Here is a 23,095-nt window from a genome sequence, read left to right on the forward strand (position 1 = left end):
TGGGCTGCCGGCGCCTTCTGCTCGCATCACAAGGGCGCGCGTGGCTGGGGCACGCCGCCCACCCGAGTCCCTGTCTTGCTTCGGGACGTGGGCGAGAAAGGCCAGCTTACGCCTTTTCCTGCGAAGTCCCAGGGGGGAGGAAGCGGGAACTCCGCCTCTCACGAGCTCAACAGCAACTGCTCTGCCCTAAAAGAACCGGCCAGCCCTAAGGGAAACAAAAGCCCAGCAAGCGGCTGTCAGGAGGGGGATTCTAACCCACGCTCTCCGGAGGAGACTGGGCGCCTAAACGCAGCGCCTTCTCTGGACCAGCCTCGGCCACCCTGGACCAAGCTGGAAGGGGGCCTCCGGTGGGAGTCGAAGGAAAAGCACCCGAGGGGGCTGGAAAGAGAGGGCTTGTCAGGGTGGATTTGAACCCACGCCCGGGAGGAGACTGGCACCTGAACGCAGCGCTTTAGGACCGCTCGGGCCACCCTGACGACCTGGGCGGCACGCCCTCGCCGGGTAGCTGTCGTCGAGAGGCCAACGCTCGGGCGCAGCACTGGGGCCGGGAGGCTCCGCCCCGCGCCCTTCTCAGCGCCAGGCGTGGGCCTGGGCCCCAGCCGGCAAGAGGCGACCGCACTGACGGGCCACGGCACCGCAGACAGAGAAGGGACTGGGTCAGGTGGATTCTAACCACGCCTCCGGGAGACTCGCGACCTTAACGCAGCGCCTTGACCGCTGCCACCCTGACGCAGGGGCAGGGCTGCCGGCGCCCTTGCTCGTCACTTCGCGGCGGCGGCTGGGGCACGCCGCCCACCCGAGTCCCTGTCTTGCTTCGACGGGCGCAGGCCAGCTACGCCGCCTTTCCCGAAGTCCCAGGAGGAAGCGGGAACTCCGCCTCTCACGAGCTCAACAGCAACTGCCTGCCCCAAAGAACCGGCCAGCCCCAAGGAAACAAAGCCCAGCAAGCGGTTGTCAGGAGTGGGATTCGAACCCACGCCCGGAGGAGACTGCGCCTAAACGCAGCGCCTTGACCGCTCGGCCACCCTGACCAAGCTGAGGGGGCCCTTGGGTGGGAGTCGGCGAAAAGCACCCCGAGGGGCTGGAAAGAGAGGGCTTGTCAGGTGGACTAACCCACGCCCGGAGGAGACTCAGACCTGAACGCAGCGCCTTAGACCGCCGGCCACCCTGACGACTCCGCGCACGCCCTGCCGGTAGCTGTCGGCCGAGGCCAACGCTGGCGCAGCACAAGCGAGGCCCGCCCGCGCCCCTTCCCTAGCGCCAAGAAAGGGGCCTGGGCTCCCAGCCGACAAGAGGCGACGCACGGGCCACGCCACCGCAGACAGAGAAGGGACTGTCAGGTGGGATTCAACCCACGCCCGGGAGACTGCGACCTTAACGCAGCGCCTTGGACCGCCGGCCACCCTGACGCAGGGGCGGCTGCCGGCGCCTCTTGCTCGCCACCGCGGGCGCGGCTGGGGCACGCCGCCCACCCGAGTCCCTGTCTTGCTGACGGGCGCAGGCCAGCTTGGCCGCCCTTTTCCCGAAGTCCCAGGAGGAAGCGGGAACTCCGCCTCACGAGCTCAACAGCAACCGCCTGCCCAAAGAACCGGCCAGCCCCAAGGAAACAAAAGCCCAGCAAGCGGCTGTCAGGAGTGGGATTCGAACCCACGCCTGGAGGAGACTGCGGCCTAAACGCAGCGCCTGACCGCTCGCCACCCTGACCAAGCTGGGAGGGGGCCCTTTGGGTGGGAGTCGAAGGAAAGCACCCCGAGGGGCTGGAAAGAGAGGGCTTGTCAGGTGGATTCGAACCCACGCCCGGAGGAGACTGCACCTGAACGCAGCGCCTTAGACCGCCGCCACCCTGACGACCCGCGGCACGCCTCCGCCGGTAGCTGTCGGCCGAGAGGCCAACGCCGGGCGCAGCACAAGCGGAGGCTCGCCCCCGCGCCCCTTCCCTAGCGCCAAGAAAGGCCTGGGCTCCCAGCCGACAAGAGGCGACCGACGGGCCACGCCACCGCAGACAGAGAAGGGACTGTCAGGTGGGATTCGAACCCACGCCCGGGGAGACTGCGACCTTAACGCAGCGCCTTGGACCGCTCGCCACCCTGACGCAGGGGCGTGGGCTGCCGGGCGCTCTGCTCGCTACCGCGGGCGCGGCTGGGGCACGCCGCCCACCCGAAGTCCCTGTCTTGCTTCGACGGGCGCAGGCCAGCTTACCGCCTTTTCCCGAAGTCCCAGGAGGAAGCGGGAACTCCGCCTCACGAGCTCAACAGCAACTGCCTGCCCTAAAGAACCAAGCCAGCCCTAAGGAAACAAAAAGCCCAGCAAGCGGCTGTCAGGAGTGGGATTCGAACCCACGCCCGGGAGGAGACTGCGCCTAAACGCAGCGCTTGGACCGCTCGCCACCCTGACCAAGCTGGGAGGGGGCCCTTGGGTGGGAGTCGAAGGAAAAGCACCCCGAGGGGCTGGAAAGAGAGGGCTTGTCAGGGGTGGGATTCAACCCACGCCCGGAGGAGACTGCGACCTGAACGCAGCGCCTTAGACCGCCGCCACCCTGACGACCCGCGGCACGCCTGCCGGTAGCTGTCGGCCGAGAGGCCAACGCCGGGCGCAGCACAAGCGGAGGCCCGCCTCCCGCGCCCCTTCCCTAGCGCCAAGAAAGGGGCCTGGGCTCCCAGCCGACAAGAGGCGACCGCACGGGCCACGCCACCGCAGACAGAGAAGGGACTGTCAGGGGTGGATTCAACCCACGCTCCGGGAGACTGCGACCTTAACGCAGCGCTTGGACCGCTCGGCCACCCTGACGCAGGGGCGGCTGCCGCGCCTCTTGCTCGCCACCGCGGGCGCGGCTGGGGCACGCCGCCCACCCGAGTCCCTGTCTTGCTTTCGACGGGCGCAGGCCAGCTTGGCCGCCTTTTCCCCCTGAAGTCCCAGGGGAGGAAGCGGGAACTCCGCCTCACGAGCTCAACAGCAACTGCCTGCCCCAAAGAACCGGCCAGCCCCAAGGAAACAAAAGCCCAGCAAGCGGCTGTCAGGAGTGGATTCGAACCCACGCCCGGAGGAGACTGCGGCCTAAACGCAGCGCCTTGACCGCTCGGCCACCCTGACCAAGCTGGGAGGGGCCCCTTTGGGTGGGAGTCGGCGAAAGCACCCGAGGGGCTGGAAAGAGAGGGCTTGTCAGGGGTGGATTCGAACCCACGCCCGGAGGAGACTGCACCTGAACGCAGCGCCTTAGACCGCCGCCACCCTGACGACTCCGCGGCACGCCTGCCGGGTAGCTGTCGGCCGAGAGGCCAACGCCGGGCGCAGCACGCGAGGCCCGCCCCGCGCCCCTTCCTAGCGCCAAGAAAGGGGCCTGGGCTCCCAGCCGACAAGAGGCGACCGCACGGGCCACGCCACCGCAGACAGAGAAGGGACTGTCAGGTGGATTCAACCCACGCCCGGGGAGACTGCGACCTTAACGCAGCGCCTTGGACCGCCGCCACCCTGACGCAGGGGCGGGCTGCCGGCGCCTCTTGCTCGCCACTGCGGGCGCGGCTGGGGCACGCCGCCCACCCGAGTCCCTGTCTTGCTTCGACGGGGCGCAGGCCAGCTTGGCCGCCTTTCCCCAAGTCCCAGGAGGAAGCGGGAACTCCGCCTCACGAGCTCAACAGCAACTGCCTGCCCCAAAAGAACCGGCCAGCCCCAAGGAAACAAAGCCCAGCAAGCGGCTGTCAGGAGTGGATTCGAACCCACGCCCGGAGGAGACTGCGGCCTAAACGCAGCGCTTGACCGCTCGGCCACCCTGACCAAGCTGGGAGGGGGCCCTTTGGGTGGGAGTCGAAGGAAAAGCACCCCGAGGGGCTGGAAAGAGAGGGCTTGTCAGGGGTGGATTCAACCCACGCCCGGAGGAGACTGCGACCTGAACGCAGCGCCTTAGACCGCTCGGCCACCCTGACGACCCGCGGCACGCCCGCCGGTAGCTGTCGGCCGAGAGGCCAACGCCGGGCGCAGCACAAGCGGAGGCCCGCCTCCGCGCCCCTTCCCTAGCGCCAAGAAAAGGGGCCTGGGCTCCCAGCCGACAAGAGGCGACCGCACGGGCCACGCCACCGCAGACAGAGAAGGGACTGTCAGGTGGGATTCGAACCCACGCCCCGGGAGACTGCACCTTAACGCAGCGCCTTGGACCGCCGCCACCCTGACGCAGGGGCGGTGGGCTGCCGGGCGCTCTTGCTCGCCACTCGCGCGCGGCTGGGGCACGCCGCCCACCCGAAGTCCCTGTCTTGCTTCGACGGGCGCAGGCCAGCTTGGCCGCCTTTTCCCCAAGTCCCAGGGAGGAAGCGGGAACTCCGCCTCACGAGCTCAACAGCAACTGCCTGCCCTAAAAGAACCGGCCAGCCCCAAGGAAACAAAAGCCCAGCAAGCGGCTGTCAGGAGTGGGATTCAACCCACGCCCGGAGGAGACTGCGGCCTAAACGCAGCGCCTTGGACCGCCGGCCACCCTGACCAAGCTGGGAGGGGCCCTTTGGGTGGGAGTCGAAGGAAAAGCACCCGAGGGGCTGGAAAGAGAGGGCTTGTCAGGGGTGGATTCGAACCCACGCCCGGAGGAGACTGCGACCTGAACGCAGCGCCTTAGACCGCCGGCCACCCTGACGACCTGCGGCACGCCCCGCCGGTAGCTGTCGGCCGAGAGGCCAACGCCGGGCGCAGCACAAGCGGAGGCCCGCCTCCCGCGCCCCTTCCCTAGCGCCAAGAAAGGGGCCTGGGCTCCCAGCCGACAAGAGGCGACCGACGGGCCACGCCACCGCAGACAGAGAAGGGACTGTCAGGGGTGGATTCGAACCCACGCCCGGGAGACTGCGACCTTAACGCAGCGCTTGGACCGCCGCCACCCTGACGCAGGGGCGGGCTGCCGGCGCTCTTGCTCGCCACTGCGGCGGCGGCTGGGGCACGCCGCCCACCCGAGTCCCTGTCTTGCTTCGACGGGCGCAGGCCAGCTTGGCCGCCTTTTCCCGAAGTCCCAGGGGAGGAAGCGGGAACTCCGCCTCACGAGCTCAACAGCAACTGCCTGCCCCAAAAGAACCGGCCAGCCCCAAGGAAACAAAAGCCCAGCAAGCGGCTGTCAGGAGTGGATTCGAACCCACGCCCGGAGGAGACTGCGCCTAAACGCAGCGCCTTGACCGCCGCCACCCTGACCAAGCTGGGAGGGGGCCCTTTGGGTGGGAGTCGAAGGAAAAGCACCTCGAGGGGCTGGAAAGAGAGGGCTTGTCAGGTGGGATTCAACCCACGCCCGGAGGAGACTGCGACCTGAACGCAGCGCCTTAGACCGCTCGCCACCCTGACGACTCCGCGGCACGCCCCTGCCGGTAGCTGTCGGCCGAGAGGCCAACGCCTGGCGCAGCACAAGCGAGGCTCGCCTCCCGCCCCTTCCCTAGCGCCAAGAAAAGGGGCCTGGGCTCCCAGCCGACAAGAGGCGCATCGCACGGGCCACGCCACCGCAGACAGAGAAGGGACTGTCAGGGGTGGATTCAACCCACGCCCGGGAGACTGCGACCTTAACGCAGCGCCTTGACCGCTGCCACCCTGACGCAGGGGCGTGGGCTGCCGGCGCCTCTTGCTCGCCACCGCGGGCGCGGCTGGGGCACGCCGCCCACCCGAGTCCCTGTCTTGCTTCGACGGGCGCAGGCCAGCTTGGCCGCCTTTCCCGAAGTCCCAGGGGAGGAAGCGGGAACTCCGCCTCACGAGCTCAACAGCAACTGCCTGCCCCAAAAGAACCGGCCAGCCCCAAGGAAACAAAAGCCCAGCAAGCGGCTGTCAGGAGTGGATTCAACCCACGCCCGGAGGAGACTGCGCCTAAACGCAGCGCCTTGGACCGCCGGCCACCCTGACCAAGCTGGGAGGGGCCCTTTGGGTGGGAGTCGAAGGAAAAGCACCCCGAGGGGCTGGAAAGAGAGGGCTTGTCAGGGGTGGATTCGAACCCACGCCCCGGAGGAGACTGCGACCTGAACGCAGCGCCTTAGACCGCCGCCACCCTGACGACTCCGCGGCACGCCTGCCGGTAGCTGTCGGCCGAGAGGCCAACGCCTGGCGCAGCACAAGCGGAGGCCCGCCCCGCCGCCCTTCCCTAGCGCCAAGAAAAGGGGCCTGGGCTCCCAGCCGACAAGAGGCGACCGCACGGGCCACGCCACCGCAGACAGAGAAGGGACTGTCAGGTGGATTCGAACCCACGCCCGGGGAGACTGCGACCTTAACGCAGCGCCTTGGACCGCTGGCCACCCTGACGCAGGGGCGGTGGGCTGCCGGGCGCCTTCTGCTCGCCACTGCGGCGCGGCTGGGGCACGCCGCCCACCCGAGTCCCTGTCTTGCTTCGACGGGCGCAGGCCAGCTTGGCCGCCTTTTCCCGAAGTCCCAGGAGGAAGCGGGAACTCCGCCTCACGAGCTCAACAGCAACTGCCTGCCCCAAAGAACCGGCCAGCCCCAAGGAAACAAAAGCCCAGCAAGCGGCTGTCAGGAGTGGATTCAACCCACGCCCGGAGGAGACTGCGGCCTAAACGCAGCGCCTTGACCGCCGCCACCCTGACCAAGCTGGGAGGGGGCCCCTTGGGTGGGAGTCGAAGGAAAAGCACCCGAGGGGCTGGAAAGAGAGGGCTTGTCAGGGTGGGATTCGAACCCACGCCCGGAGGAGACTGCGACCTGAACGCAGCGCCTTAGACCGCCGCCACCCTGACGACCTGCGGCACGCCTGCCGGTAGCTGTCGGCCGAGAGGCCAACGCCGGGCGCAGCACAAGCGAGGCCCGCCCCGCGCCCCTTCCTAGCGCCAAGAAAGGGGCCTGGGCTCCCAGCCGACAAGAGGCGACCGCACGGGCCACGCCACCGCAGACAGAGAAGGGACTGTCAGGTGGGATTCGAACCCACGCCCGGGAGACTGCGACCTAACGCAGCGCTTGGACCGCTCGCCACCCTGACGCAGGGGCGGTGGCTGCCGGGCGCCTTCTTGCTCGCCACTGCGGGCGCGGCTGGGGCACGCCGCCCACCCGAGTCCCTGTCTTGCTTCGACGGGCGCAGGCCAGCTTGGCCGCCTTTTCCCCAAGTCCCAGGGGAGGAAGCGGGAACTCCGCCTCACGAGCTCAACAGCAACTGCCTGCCCCAAAAGAACCGGCCAGCCCCAAGGAAACAAAGCCCAGCAAGCGGCTGTCAGGAGTGGATTCAACCCACGCCCGGAGGAGACTGCGGCCTAAACGCAGCGCCTTGGACCGCCGGCCACCCTGACCAAGCTGGGAGGGGCCTTTGGGTGGGAGTCGAAGGAAAAGCACCCCGAGGGGCTGGAAAGAGAGGGCTTGTCAGGGGTGGATTCAACCCACGCCCGAGGAGACTGCGACCTGAACGCAGCGCCTTAGACCGCCGCCACCCTGACGACCCGCGGCACGCCCCGCCGGTAGCTGTCGGCCGAGAGGCCAACGCCGGGCGCAGCACAAGCGGAGGCCCGCCCCGCGCCCCTTCCCTAGCGCCAAGAAAGGGGCCTGGGCCCCAGCCGACAAGAGGCGCACCGACGGGCCACGCCACCGCAGACAGAGAAGGGACTGTCAGGTGGATTCAACCCACGCCCGGGAGACTGCGACCTTAACGCAGCGCCTTGACCGCCGCCACCCTGACGCAGGGGCGGTGGGCTGCCGGGCGCCTTGCTCGCCACTGCGGGCGCGGCTGGGGCACGCCGCCCACCCGAGTCCCTGTCTTGCTTCGACGGGCGCAGGCCAGCTTGGCCGCCTTTTCCCGAAGTCCCAGGAGGAAGCGGGAACTCCGCCTCACGAGCTCAACAGCAACTGCCTGCCCCAAAGAACCGGCCAGCCCCAAGGAAACAAAAGCCCAGCAAGCGGCTGTCAGGAGTGGATTCGAACCCACGCCCGGAGGAGACTGCGCCTAAACGCAGCGCTTGGACCGCTCGGCCACCCTGACCAAGCTGGGAGGGGCCCTTTGGGTGGGAGTCGAAGGAAAAGCACTGAGGGGCTGGAAAGAGAGGGCTTGTCAGGGGTGGATTCAACCCACGCCCGGAGGAGACTGCGACCTGAACGCAGCGCCTTAGACCGCCGCCACCCTGACGACCCGCGGCACGCCTCCGGTAGCTGTCGGCCGAGAGGCCAACGCCGGGCGCAGCACAAGCCGAGGCCCGCCCCGCGCCCCTTCCTAGCGCCAAGAAAAGGGGCCTGGGCTCCCAGCCGACAAGAGGCGACCGCACGGGCCACGCCACCGCAGACAGAGAAGGGACTGTCAGGTGGGATTCAACCCACGCCCGGGAGACTGCGACCTTAACGCAGCGCCTTGACCGCCGCCACCCTGACGCAGGGGCGGTGGGCTGCCGGCGCCTCTTGCTCGCCACCGCGGCGGCGGCTGGGGCACGCCGCCCACCCGAGTCCCTGTCTTGCTTCGACGGGCGCAGGCCAGCTTGGCCGCCTTTTCCCCGAAGTCCCAGGAGGAAGCGGGAACTCCGCCTCACGAGCTCAACAGCAACTGCCTGCCCCAAAAGAACCGGGCCAGCCCCAAGGAAACAAAAGCCCAGCAAGCGGCTGTCAGGAGTGGATTCAACCCACGCTCCGGAGGAGACTGCGGCCTAAACGCAGCGCCTTGGACCGCTCGCCACCCTGACCAAGCTGGGAGGGGGCCCTTTGGGTGGGAGTCGAAGGAAAAGCACCCCGAGGGGCTGGAAAGAGAGGGCTTGTCAGGTGGGATTCAACCCACGCCCGGAGGAGACTGCGACCTGAACGCAGCGCCTTAGACCGCTCGGCCACCCTGACGACCCGCGGCACGCCCGCCGGTAGCTGTCGGCCGAGAGGCCAACGCTGGCGCAGCACAAGCGAGGCCCGCCCCGCGCCCCTTCCTAGCGCCAAGAAAGGGGCCTGGGCTCCCAGCCGACAAGAGGCGACGCACGGGCCACGCCACCGCAGACAGAGAAGGGACTGTCAGGTGGATTCAACCCACGCCTCCGGGAGACTGCGACCTTAACGCAGCGCTTGACCGCCGCCACCCTGACGCAGGGGCGTGGGCTGCCGGCGCCTTCTTGCTCGCCACTGCGGGCGGCTGGGGCACGCCGCCACCCGAGTCCCTGTCTTGCTTCGACGGGGCGCAGGCCAGCTTGGCCGCCTTTCCCGAAGTCCCAGGGGAGGAAGCGGGAACTCCGCCTCACGAGCTCAACAGCAACTGCCTGCCCCAAAAGAACCGGCCAGCCCCAAGGAAACAAAAGCCCAGCAAGCGGCTGTCAGGAGTGGGATTCAACCCACGCCCGAGGAGACTGCGGCCTAAACGCAGCGCCTTGACCGCTCGGCCACCCTGACCAAGCTGGGAGGGGCCCTTGGGTGGGAGTCGAAGGAAAAGCACCCCGAGGGGCTGGAAAGAGAGGGCTTGTCAGGTGGATTCGAACCCACGCCCGGAGGAGACTGCGACCTGAACGCAGCGCCTTAGACCGCCGCCACCCTGACGACCCGCGGCACGCCTGCCGGTAGCTGTCGGCCGAGAGGCCAACGCCGGGCGCAGCACAAGCGAGGCTCGCCCCGCGCCCTTCCCTAGCGCCAAGAAAAGGGGCCTGGGCTCAGCCGACAAGAGGCGACCGACGGGCCACGCCACCGCAGACAGAGAAGGGACTGTCAGGGGTGGATTCGAACCCACGCCCGGGAGACTGCGACCTTAACGCAGCGCTTGGACCGCCGCCACCCTGACGCAGGGGCGGTGGGCTGCCGGGCGCCTTCTTGCTCGCCACTGCGGCGCGGCTGGGGCACGCCGCCCACCCGAGTCCCTGTCTTGCTTCGACGGGCGCAGGCCAGCTTGGCCGCCTTTTCCCCGAAGTCCCAGGGGAGGAAGCGGGAACTCCGCCTCACGAGCTCAACAGCAACTGCCTGCCCCAAAAGAACCGGCCAGCCCCAAGGAAACAAAAGCCCAGCAAGCGGCTGTCAGGAGTGGATTCGAACCCACGCCCGGGAGGAGACTGCGCCTAAACGCAGCGCCTTGACCGCCGGCCACCCTGACCAAGCTGGAAGGGGACCCCTTTGGGTGGGAGTCGAAGGAAAAGCACCCCCGAGGGGCTGGAAAGAGAGGGCTTGTCAGGGTGGATTCAACCCACGCCCGGAGGAGACTGCGACCTGAACGCAGCGCCTTAGACCGCCGGCCACCCTGACGACTCCGCGGCACGCCTGCCGGTAGCTGTCGGCCGAGAGGCCAACGCCGGGCGCAGCACAAGCGGAGGCCCGCCCCGCGCCCCCTTCCTAGCGCCAAGAAAAGGGGCCTGGGCTCCCAGCCGACAAGAGGCGACCGCACGGGCCACGCCACCGCAGACAGAGAAGGGACTGTCAGGTGGGATTCGAACCCACGCCTCCGGGAGACTGCGACCTTAACGCAGCGCCTTGACCGCTCGCCACCCTGACGCAGGGGCGGTGGGCTGCCGGCGCCTCTTGCTCGCCACTGGGCGCGCGGCTGGGGCACGCCGCCCACCCGAGTCCCTGTCTTGCTTCGACGGGCGCAGGCCAGCTTGGCCGCCTTTTCCCCGAAGTCCCAGGAGGAAGCGGGAACCCGCCTCACGAGCTCAACAGCAACTGCCTGCCCCAAAAGAACCGGCCAGCCCTAAGGAAACAAAAGCCCAGCAAGCGGCTGTCAGGAGTGGGATTCGAACCCACGCCCGAGGAGACTGCGCCTAAACGCAGCGCCTTGGACCGCCGCCACCCTGACCAAGCTGGGAGGCCCTTTGGGTGGGAGTCGGCGAAAGCACCCGAGGGGCTGGAAAGAGAGGGCTTGTCAGGGGTGGATTCAACCCACGCCCGGAGGAGACTGCGACCTGAACGCAGCGCCCAGACCGCCGCCACCCTGACGACCCGCGGCACGCCTGCCGGTAGCTGTCGGCCGAGAGGCCAACGCCGGGCGCAGCACAAGCGAGGCCCGCCTCCCGCGCCCCTTCCTAGCGCCAAGAAAAGGGGCCTGGGCTCCCAGCCGACAAGAGGCGATCGCACGGGCCACGCCACCGCAGACAGAGAAGGGACTGTCAGGTGGATTCAACCCACGCCCGGGGAGACTGCGACCTTAACGCAGCGCCTTGACCGCCGCCACCCTGACGCAGGGGCGGGCTGCCGGCGCCTCTTGCTCGCCACCGCGGGCGCGGCTGGGGCACGCCGCCCACCCGAGTCCCTGTCTTGCTTCGACGGGCGCAGGCCAGCTTGGCCGCCTTTCCCGAAGTCCCAGGAGGAAGCGGGAACTCCGCCTCACGAGCTCAACAGCAACTGCCTGCCCCAAAGAACCGGCCAGCCCCAAGGAAACAAAAGCCCAGCAAGCGGCTGTCAGGAGTGGATTCGAACCCACGCCCGGAGGAGACTGCGCCTAAACGCAGCGCCTTGACCGCCGGCCACCCTGACCAAGCTGGGAGGGGGCCTTTGGGTGGGAGTCGAAGGAAAAGCACCCCGAGGGGCTGGAAAGAGAGGGCTTGTCAGGGGTGGATTCAACCCACGCCCGGAGGAGACTGCGACCTGAACGCAGCGCCTTAGACCGCCGCCACCCTGACGACCTGCGGCACGCCTGCCGGTAGCTGTCGGCCGAGAGGCCAACGCTGGCGCAGCACAAGCGAGGCCCGCCTCCCGCGCCCCTTCCCTAGCGCCAAGAAAAGGGGCCTGGGCTCCCAGCCGACAAGAGGCGACCGACGGGCCACGCCACCGCAGACAGAGAAGGGACTGTCAGGTGGATTCAACCCACGCCCGGGGAGACTGCGACCTTAACGCAGCGCTTGGACCGCCGCCACCCTGACGCAGGGGCGGTGGGCTGCCGGCGCCTTCTTGCTCGCCACTGGGCGCGGCTGGGGCACGCCGCCCACCCGAGTCCCTGTCTTGCTCGACGGGCGCAGGCCAGCTTGGCCGCCTTTTCCCCGAAGTCCCAGGGGAGGAAGCGGGAACTCCGCCTCACGAGCTCAACAGCAACTGCCTGCCCCAAAAGAACCGGCCAGCCCCAAGGAAACAAAAGCCCAGCAAGCGGCTGTCAGGAGTGGATTCAACCCACGCCCGAGGAGACTGCGGCCTAAACGCAGCGCTTGGACCGCCGCCACCCTGACCAAGCTGGGAGGGGGCCCTTTGGGTGGGAGTCGAAGGAAAAGCACCCCGAGGGGCTGGAAAGAGAGGGCTTGTCAGGGTGGGATTCAACCCACGCCCGGAGGAGACTGCGACCTGAACGCAGCGCCTTAGACCGCCGCCACCCTGACGACCCGCGGCACGCCTGCCGGTAGCTGTCGGCCGAGAGGCCAACGCTGGCGCAGCACAAGCGGAGGCTCGCCCCGCGCCCCTTCCCTAGCGCCAAGAAAAGGGGCCTGGGCTCCCAGCCGACAAGAGGCGACCGCACGGGCCACGCCACCGCAGACAGAGAAGGGACTGTCAGGTGGATTCAACCCACGCCCCGGGAGACTGCGACCTTAACGCAGCGCCTTGACCGCCGCCACCCTGACGCAGGGGCGGCTGCCGCGCCTCTTGCTCGCCACTCGGGCGCGGCTGGGGCACGCCGCCCACCCGAGTCCCTGTCTTGCTTCGACGGGCGCAGGCCAGCTTGGCCGCCTTTCCCGAAGTCCCAGGAGGAAGCGGGAACTCCGCCTCACGAGCTCAACAGCAACTGCCTGCCCCAAAAGAACCGGCCAGCCCCAAGGAAACAAAAGCCCAGCAAGCGGCTGTCAGGAGTGGATTCGAACCCACGCCCGGAGGAGACTGCGGCCAAACGCAGCGCCTTGGACCGCTCGGCCACCCTGACCAAGCTGGGAGGGGGCCCTTGGGTGGGAGTCGAAGGAAAAGCACCCCGAGGGGCTGGAAAGAGAGGGCTTGTCAGGTGGATTCAACCCACGCCCGGAGGAGACTGGCGACCTGAACGCAGCGCCTTAGACCGCCGGCCACCCTGACGACCCGCGGCACGCCTGCCGGTAGCTGTCGGCCGAGAGGCCAACGCCGGGCGCAGCACGCGAGGCCCGCCCCGCGCCCCTTCCTAGCGCCAAGAAAAGGGGCCTGGGCTCCCAGCCGACAAGAGGCGACCGCACGGGCCACGCCACCGCAGACAGAGAAGGGACTGTCAGGGGTGGATTCGAACCCACGCCCGGGAGACTGCACCTTAACGCAGCGCCTTGACCGCCGCCACCCTGACGCAGGGGCGGGCTGCCGGCGCCTTCTTGCTCGCCACTGCGGGCGCGGCTGGGGCACGCCGCCCACCCGAGTCCCTGTCTTGCTTCGACGGGCGCAGGCCAGCTTGGCCGCCTTTTCCCCGAAGTCCCAGGAGGAAGCGGGAACTCCGCCTCACGAGCTCAACAGCAACTGCCTGCCCCAAAGAACCGGCCAGCCCCAAGGAAACAAAAGCCCAGCAAGCGGCTGTCAGGAGTGGATTCGAACCCACGCCCGGAGGAGACTGCGGCCTAAACGCAGCGCTTGGACCGCTCGCCACCCTGACTGCTGGGAGGGGGCCCTTTGGGTGGGAGTCGATGAAAAGCACCCCGAGGGGCTGGAAAGAGAGGGCTTGTCAGGTGGATTCAACCCACGCCCGGAGGAGACTGCGACCTGAACGCAGCGCCTAGACCGCCGCCACCCTGACGACCCGCGGCACGCCTCGCCGGTAGCTGTCGGCCGAGAGGCCAACGCCGGGCGCAGCACAAGCGAGGCTCGCCTCCCGCGGCCCCTTCCCTAGCGCCAAGAAAAGGGGCCTGGGCTCCAGCCGACAAGAGGCGACCGCACGGGCCACGCCACCGCAGACAGAGAAGGGACTGTCAGGGGTGGATTCAACCCACGCCCGGGGAGACTGCGACCTTAACGCAGCGCCTTGGACCGCCGCCACCCTGACGCAGGGGCGTGGGCTGCCGCGCCTCTTGCTCGCCACTGGGCGCGGCTGGGGCACGCCGCCACCCGAGTCCCTGTCTTGCTTCGACGGGCGCAGGCCAGCTTGGCCGCCTTTTCCCCAAGTCCCAGGAGGAAGCGGGAACTCCGCCTCACGAGCTCAACAGCAACTGCCTGCCCCAAAGAACCGGCCAGCCCCAAGGAAACAAAAGCCCAGCAAGCGGCTGTCAGGAGTGGATTCAACCCACGCCCGGAGGAGACTGCGCCTAAACGCAGCGCCTTGACCGCCGGCCACCCTGACCAAGCTGGGAGGGCCCTTTGGGTGGGAGTCGGCGAAAAGCACCCCGAGGGGCTGGAAAGAGAGGGCTTGTCAGGGTGGGATTCAACCCACGCCCGGAGGAGACTGCGACCTGAACGCAGCGCCTTAGACCGCCGGCCACCCTGACGACCTGCGGCACGCCCGCCGGTAGCTGTCGGCCGAGAGGCCAACGCTGGCGCAGCACAAGCGGAGGCCCGCCCGCGCCCCTTCCCTAGCGCCAAGAAAAGGGGCCTGGGCTCCCAGCCGACAAGAGGCGACCGCACGGGCCACGCCACCGCAGACAGAGAAGGGACTGTCAGGGGTGGATTCGAACCCACGCCCGGGAGACTGCGACCTTAACGCAGCGCCTTGGACCGCCGCCACCCTGACGCAGGGGCGTGGGCTGCCGCGCCTTCTTGCTCGCCACCGGGCGCGGCTGGGGCACGCCGCCCACCCGAGTCCCTGTCTTGCTTCGACGGGCGCAGGCCAGCTTACGCCTTTTCCCGAAGTCCCAGGAGGAAGCGGGAACTCCGCCTCTCACGAGCTCAACAGCAACTGCCTGCCCCAAAGAACCGGGCCAGCCCCAAGGAAACAAAAGCCCAGCAAGCGCTGTCAGGAGTGGGATTCAACCCACGCCCGGAGGAGACTGCGCCTAAACGCAGCGCCTTTGGACCGCCGGCCACCCTGACCAAGCTGGGAGGGGGCCCTTTGGGTGGGAGTCGAAGGAAAAGCACTTCGAGGCTGGAAAGAGAGGGCTTGTCAGGTGGGATTCAACCCACGCCCGGAGGAGACTGCGACCTGAACGCAGCGCCTAGACCGCCCGCCACCCTGACGACCCGCGGCACGCCCGCCGGTAGCTGTCGGCCGAGAGGCCAACGCCGGGCGCAGCACAAGCGAGGCCCGCCCCGCGCCCCTTCCCTAGCGCCAAGAAAGGGGCCTGGGCTCCCAGCCGACAAGAGGCGACGTGACGGGCCACGCCACCGCAGACAGAGAAGGGACTGTCAGGTGGGATTCGAACCCACGCCCGGGAGACTGCGACCTTAACGCAGCGCCTTGGACCGCCGCCACCCTGACGCAGGGGCGTGGGCTGCCGGCGCCTCTTGCTCGCCACTGCGGGCGGCGGCTGGGGCACGCCGCCCACCCGAGTCCCTGTCTTGCTTCGACGGGCGCAGGCCAGCTTGGCCGCCTTTTCCCGAAGTCCCAGGGGAGGAAGCGGGAACTCCGCCTCACGAGCTCAACAGCAACTGCCTGCCCAAAAGAACCGGCCAGCCCCAAGGAAACAAAAGCCCAGCAAGCGGCTGTCAGGAGTGGGATTCAACCCACGCCGAGGAGACTGCGGCCTAAACGCAGCGCCTTGGACCGCTCGGCCACCCTGACCAAGCTGGGAGGGGCCCTTGGGTGGGAGTCGAAGGAAAAGCACCCCGAGGGGCTGGAAAGAGAGGGCTTGTCAGGTGGGATTCAACCCACGCCCGGAGGAGACTGCGACCTGAACGCAGCGCCTTAGACCGCCGGCCACCCTGACGACCCGCGGCACGCCTGCCGGTAGCTGTCGGCCGAGAGGCCAACGCCGGGCGCAGCACAAGCGAGGCCCGCCCCGCGCCCCTTCCCTAGCGCCAAGAAAGGGGCCTGGGCTCCCAGCCGACAAGAGGCGACCGCACGGGCCACGCCACCGCAGACAGAGAAGGGACTGTCAGGTGGATTCAACCCACGCCCGGGAGACTGCGACCTTAACGCAGCGCCTTGGACCGCCGCCACCCTGACGCAGGGGCGTGGGCTGCCGGCGCCTCTTGCTCGCCACTGCGGGCGGCTGGGGCACGCCGCCACCCGAGTCCCTGTCTTGCTTCGACGGGCGCAGGCCAGCTTGGCCGCCCCTTTCCCCAAGTCCCAGGAGGAAGCGGGAACTCCGCCTCACGAGCTCAACAGCAACTGCCTGCCCCAAAAGAACCGGCCAGCCCCAAGGAAACAAAAGCCCAGCAAGCGGCTGTCAGGAGTGGATTCGAACCCACGCCCGAGGAGACTGCGGCTAAACGCAGCGCCTTGGACCGCCGGCCACCCTGACCAAGCTGGGAGGGGCCCTTTGGGTGGGAGTCGAAGGAAAAGCACTTCGAGGGGCTGGAAAGAGGGCTTGTCAGGGTGGATTCGAACCCACGCCCGGAGGAGACTGCGACCTGAACGCAGCGCCTTAGACCGCCGGCCACCCTGACGACCTGCGGCACGCCTGCCGGTAGCTGTCGGCCGAGAGGCCAACGCCGGGCGCAGCACAAGCGGAGGCCCGCCTCCCGCGGCCCCTTCCCTAGCGCCAAGAAAAGGGGCCTGGGCCCCAGCCGACAAGAGGCGACCGCACGGGCCACGCCACCGCAGACAGAGAAGGGACTGTCAGGGGTGGATTCAACCCACGCCCGGGAGACTGCGACCTTAACGCAGCGCCTTGGACCGCCGCCACCCTGACGCAGGGGCGTGGGCTGCCGGCGCCTCTTGCTCGCCACTGCGGCGGCGGCTGGGGCACGCCGCCCACCCGAGTCCCTGTCTTGCTTCGACGGGGCGCAGGCCAGCTTGGCCGCCTTTTCCCCGAAGTCCCAGGAGGAAGCGGGAACTCCGCCTCACGAGCTCAACAGCAACTGCCTGCCCCAAAAGAACCGGGCCAGCCCCAAGGAAACAAAAGCCCAGCAAGCGGCTGTCAGGAGTGGATTCAACCCACGCCCGGAGGAGACTGCGCCTAAACGCAGCGCCTTGGACCGCTCGGCCACCCTGACCAAGCTGGGAGGGGGCCCTTGGGTGGGAGTCGAAGGAAAAGCACCCCGAGGGGCTGGAAAGAGAGGGCTTGTCAGGTGGATTCAACCCACGCCCGGAGGAGACTGCGACCTGAACGCAGCGCCTTAGACCGCCGGCCACCCTGACGACCCGCGGCACGCCTCTGCCGGTAGCTGTCGGCCGAGAGGCCAACGCCGGGCGCAGCACAAGCGGAGGCCCGCCCCGCGCCCCTTCCCTAGCGCCAAGAAAAGGGGCCTGGGCTCCCAGCCGACAAGAGGCGACCGCACGGGCCACGCCACCGCAGACAGAGAAGGGACTGTCAGGTGGGATTCAACCCACGCCCGGGAGACTGCGACCTTAACGCAGCGCTTGACCGCCGCCACCCTGACGCAGGGGCGGTGGGCTGCCGCGCTCTCTTGCTCGCCACTGCGGCGCGGCTGGGGCACGCCGCCCACCCGAGTCCCTGTCTTGCTTCGACGGGCGCAGGCCAGCTTGGCCGCCTTTTCCCAAGTCCCAGGAGGAAAGGGAACTCCGCCTCACGAGCTCAACAGCAACTGCCTGCCCTAAAAGAACCAAGCCAGCCCTAAGGAAACAAAAGCCCAGCAAGCGGCTGTCAGGAGTGGGATTCGAACCCACGCCCGAGGAGACTGCGCCTAAACGCAGCGCCTTGACCGCCGCCACCCTGACCAAGCTGGGAGGGGGCCCTTTGGGTGGGAGTCGAGGAAAAGCACCCGAGGGGCTGGAAAGAGAGGGCTTGTCAGGGGTGGATTCAACCCACGCCCCGGAGGAGACTGCGACCTGAACGCAGCGCCTAGACCGCCGGCCACCCTGACGACTCCGCGGCACGCCTGCCGGTAGCTGTCGGCCGAGAGGCCAACGCTGGCGCAGCACAAGCGGAGGCTCGCCCCGCGCCCCTTCCCTAGCGCCAAGAAAAGGGGCCTGGGCTCCCAGCCGACAAGAGGCGACCGCACGGGCCACGCCACCGCAGACAGAGAAGGGACTGTCAGGGGTGGATTCGAACCCACGCCCGGGAGACTGCGACCTTAACGCAGCGCCTTTGACCGCCGCCACCCTGACGCAGGGGCGGGCTGCCGGCGCCTCTTGCTCGCCACCGGGCGCGGCTGGGGCACGCCGCCACCCGAGTCCCTGTCTTGCTTCGACGGGCGCAGGCCAGCTTGGCCGCCTTTTCCCAAGTCCCAGGAGGAAGCGGGAACTCCGCCTCACGAGCTCAACAGCAACTGCCTGCCCTAAAAGAACCGGGCCAGCCCCAAGGAAACAAAAGCCCAGCAAGCGGCTGTCAGGAGTGGATTCAACCCACGCCCCGGAGGAGACTGCGGCCTAAACGCAGCGCCTTGACCGCTCGGCCACCCTGACCAAGCTGGGAGGGGGCCCTTGGGTGGGAGTCGAAGGAAAAGCACCCCGAGGGGCTGGAAAGAGAGGGCTTGTCAGGGGTGGATTCAACCCACGCCCGGAGGAGACTGCGACCTGAACGCAGCGCCTTAGACCGCCGGCCACCCTGACGACCCGCGGCACGCCCGCCGGTAGCTGTCGGCCGAGAGGCCAACGCCGGGCGCAGCACAAGCGAGGCCCGCCTCCCGCCGCCCCTTCCTAGCGCCAAGAAAAGGGGCCTGGGCTCCCAGCCGACAAGAGGCGACGCACGGGCCACGCCACCGCAGACAGAGAAGGGACTGTCAGGGGTGGATTCGAACCCACGCCCGGGAGACTGCGACCTAACGCAGCGCCTTGACCGCTCGCCACCCTGACGCAGGGCGGTGGGCTGCCGGCGCCTCTTGCTCGCCACTGCGGGCGCGGCTGGGGCACGCCGCCCACCCGAGTCCCTGTCTTGCTTCGACGGGCGCAGGCCAGCTTGGCCGCCTTTTCCCGAAGTCCCAGGGGAGGAAGCGGGAACTCCGCCTCACGAGCTCAACAGCAACTGCCTGCCCCAAAAGAACCGGGCCAGCCCCAAGGAAACAAAAGCCCAGCAAGCGGCTGTCAGGAGTGGATTCAACCCACGCCCGGAGGAGACTGCGGCCTAAACGCAGCGCTTTGGACCGCCGCCACCCTGACCAAGCTGGGAGGGGCCCTTGGGTGGGAGTCGGCGAAAAGCACCCCGAGGGGCTGGAAAGAGAGGGCTTGTCAGGTGGATTCAACCCACGCCCGGAGGAGACTGCGACCTGAACGCAGCGCCTTAGACCGCCGGCCACCCTGACGACCTGCGCACGCCTGCCGGTAGCTGTCGGCCGAGAGGCCAACGCCGGGCGCAGCAAGCGGAGGCCCGCCCCGCGCCCTTCCCTAGCGCCAAGAAAAGGGGCCTGGGCTCCCAGCCGACAAGAGGCGACCGCACGGGCCACGCCACCGCAGACAGAGAAGGGACTGTCAGGTGGATTCGAACCCACGCCCGGGAGACTGCGACCTTAACGCAGCGCCTTGGACCGCTGCCACCCTGACGCAGGGGCGGGCTGCCGGGCGCCTCTTGCTCGCCACTGCGGCGCGGCTGGGGCACGCCGCCCACCCGAGTCCCTGTCTTGCTTCGACGGGGCGCAGGCCAGCTTGGCCGCCCCTTTTCCCCGAAGTCCCAGGGGAGGAAGCGGGAACTCCGCCTCACGAGCTCAACAGCAACTGCCTGCCCCAAAAGAACCGGGCCAGCCCCAAGGAAACAAAAGCCCAGCAAGCGGCTGTCAGGAGTGGATTCAACCCACGCCCGGAGGAGACTGCGCCTAAACGCAGCGCTTGACCGCCGCCACCCTGACCAAGCTAGGAGGCGACCCCTTTGGGTGGGAGTCGAAGGAAAAGCACCCCCGAGGGGCTGGAAAGAGAGGGCTTGTCAGGGGTGGATTCAACCCACGCCCGGAGGAGACTGCGACCTGAACGCAGCGCCTTAGACCGCCGCCACCCTGACGACCCGCGGCACGCCCGCCGGTAGCTGTCGGCCGAGAGGCCAACGCCGGGCGCAGCACAAGCCGGAGGCTCGCCTCCGCGCCCCTTCCCTAGCGCCAAGAAAAGGGGCCTGGGCTCCCAGCCGACAAGAGGCGACCGCACGGGCCACGCCACCGCAGACAGAGAAGGGACTGTCAGGTGGATTCGAACCCACGCCCGGGGAGACTGCGACCTTAACGCAGCGCCTTGACCGCCGCCACCCTGACGCAGGGGCGGGCTGCCGCGCCTCTTGCTCGCCACTCGCGCGCGGCTGGGGCACGCCGCCACCCGAGTCCCTGTCTTGCTTCGACGGGCGCAGGCCAGCTTGGCCGCCTTTCCCCGAAGTCCCAGGAGGAAGCGGGAACTCCGCCTCACGAGCTCAACAGCAACTGCCTGCCCCAAAAGAACCGGCCAGCCCCAAGGAAACAAAAGCCCAGCAAGCGGCTGTCAGGAGGGATTCGAACCCACGCCCGGAGGAGACTGCGCCTAAACGCAGCGCCTTGACCGCCGCCACCCTGACCAAGCTGGGAGGGGCCCTTTGGGTGGGAGTCGGCGAAAAGCACTCGAGGGGCTGGAAAGAGAGGGCTTGTCAGGTGGATTCAACCCACGCCCGGAGGAGACTGCGACCTGAACGCAGCGCCTTAGACCGCCGCCACCCTGACGACCCGCGGCACGCCCTGCCGGTAGCTGTCGGCCGAGAGGCCAACGCCGGGCGCAGCACGCGGAGGCTCGCCTCCCGCCGCCCCTTCCTAGCGCCAAGAAAAGGGGCCTGGGCTCCCAGCCGACAAGAGGCGACCGCACGGGCCACGCCACCGCAGACAGAGAAGGGACTGTCAGGGGTGGATTCGAACCCACGCCCGGGAGACTGCGACCTAACGCAGCGCCTTGACCGCTCGGCCACCCTGACGCAGGGGCGGTGGGCTGCCGCGCCTCTTGCTCGCCACTGCGGGCGCGGCTGGGGCACGCCGCCCACCCGAGTCCCTGTCTTGCTTCGACGGGCGCAGGCCAGCTTGGCCGCCTTTTCCCGAAGTCCCAGGGGAGGAAGCGGGAACTCCGCCTCACGAGCTCAACAGCAACTGCCTGCCCCAAAAGAACCGAAGCCAGCCCCAAGGAAACAAAAGCCCAGCAAGCGGCTGTCAGGAGTGGGATTCAACCCACGCCCGGAGGAGACTGCGCCTAAACGCAGCGCCTTGGACCGCCGCCACCCTGACCAAGCTGGGAGGGGGCCCCTTTGGGTGGGAGTCGAAGGAAAAGCACCCGAGGGGCTGGAAAGAGAGGGCTTGTCAGGGGTGGGATTCGAACCCACGCCCGGAGGAGACTGCGACCTGAACGCAGCGCCTTAGACCGCTCGCCACCCTGACGACCCGCGGCACGCCCTGCCGGTAGCTGTCGGCCGAGAGGCCAACGCCGGGCGCAGCACAAGCGGAGGCCCGCCTCCCGCGCCCCTTCCTAGCGCCAAGAAAAGGGGCCTGGGCTCCCAGCCGACAAGAGGCGACCGCACGGGCCACGCCACCGCAGACAGAGAAGGGACTGTCAGGTGGGATTCAACCCACGCCCGGGGAGACTGCGACCTTAACGCAGCGCCTTGGACCGCCGCCACCCTGACGCAGGGGCGGTGGGCCGGGCGCCTTCTTGCTCGCCACCGCGGGCGCGGCTGGGGCACGCCGCCACCCGAGTCCCTGTCTTGCTTCGACGGGCGCAGGCCAGCTTGGCCGCCCTTTTCCCCGAAGTCCCAGGAGGAAGCGGGAACTCCGCCTCTCACGAGCTCAACAGCAACTGCCTGCCCCAAAGAACCGGCCAGCCCCAAGGAAACAAAAGCCCAGCAAGCGGCTGTCAGGAGTGGATTCAACCCACGCCCGGAGGAGACTGCGGCCTAAACGCAGCGCCTTGGACCGCCGGCCACCCTGACCAAGCTGGGAAGGGACCCCTTTGGGTGGGAGTCGAAGGAAAAGCACCCCGAGGGGCTGGAAAGAGAGGGCTTGTCAGGTGGGATTCAACCCACGCCCGAGGAGACTGCGACCTGAACGCAGCGCCTTAGACCGCCGGCCACCCTGACGACCCGCGGCACGCCTGCCGGTAGCTGTCGGCCGAGAGGCCAACGCTGGCGCAGCACAAGCCGAGGCCCGCCTCCGCGCCCCTTCCTAGCGCCAAGAAAAGGGGCCTGGGCTCCCAGCCGACAAGAGGCGACCGCACGGGCCACGCCACCGCAGACAGAGAAGGGACTGTCAGGTGGGATTCGAACCCACGCCCGGGGAGACTGCGACCTTAACGCAGCGCTTGACCGCCGCCACCCTGACGCAGGGGCGGTGGGCTGCCGGGCGCCTCTTGCTCGCCACTGCGGGCGCGGCTGGGGCACGCCGCCCACCCGAGTCCCTGTCTTGCTTCGACGGGCGCAGGCCAGCTTGGCCGCCTTTCCCGAAGTCCCAGGGGAGGAAGCGGGAACTCCGCCTCACGAGCTCAACAGCAACTGCCTGCCCCAAAAGAACCGGCCAGCCCCAAGGAAACAAAAGCCCAGCAAGCGGCTGTCAGGAGTGGATTCAACCCACGCCCGGAGGAGACTGCGGCCTAAACGCAGCGCCTTGGACCGCTCGGCCACCCTGACCAAGCTGGGAGGGGGCCTTTGGGTGGGAGTCGAAGGAAAAGCACCCGAGGGGCTGGAAAGAGAGGGCTTGTCAGGTGGGATTCAACCCACGCCCGGAGGAGACTGCACCTGAACGCAGCGCCTTAGACCGCTCGGCCACCCTGACGACCTGCGGCACGCCTGCCGGTAGCTGTCGGCCGAGAGGCCAACGCCGGGCGCAGCACAAGCGGAGGCTCGCCCCGCGGCCCCTTCCCTAGCGCCAAGAAAAGGGGCCTGGGCTCCCAGCCGACAAGAGGCGACCGCACGGGCCACGCCACCGCAGACAGAGAAGGGACTGTCAGGTGGATTCAACCCACGCCCCGGGAGACTGCGACCTTAACGCAGCGCTTGGACCGCCGCCACCCTGACGCAGGGGCGGTGGGCTGCCGCGCCTCTTGCTCGCCACTGCGGGCGCGGCTGGGGCACGCCGCCCACCCGAGTCCCTGTCTTGCTTCGACGGGCGCAGGCCAGCTTGGCCGCCCTTTTCCCCGAAGTCCCAGGAGGAAGCGGGAACTCCGCCTCACGAGCTCAACAGCAACTGCCTGCCCCAAAAGAACCGGCCAGCCCCAAGGAAACAAAAGCCCAGCAAGCGGCTGTCAGGAGTGGATTCGAACCCACGCCCGGAGGAGACTGCGGCCTAAACGCAGCGCTTGGACCGCCGCCACCCTGACCAAGCTGGGAGGGGGCCCTTTGGGTGGGAGTCGAAGGAAAAGCACCCCGAGGGGCTG

This window comes from Mauremys reevesii, linkage group 3, assembly GCF_016161935.1.
Source record: "Mauremys reevesii isolate NIE-2019 linkage group 3, ASM1616193v1, whole genome shotgun sequence".
Classification (NCBI taxonomy): Eukaryota; Metazoa; Chordata; order Testudines; family Geoemydidae; genus Mauremys; species Mauremys reevesii.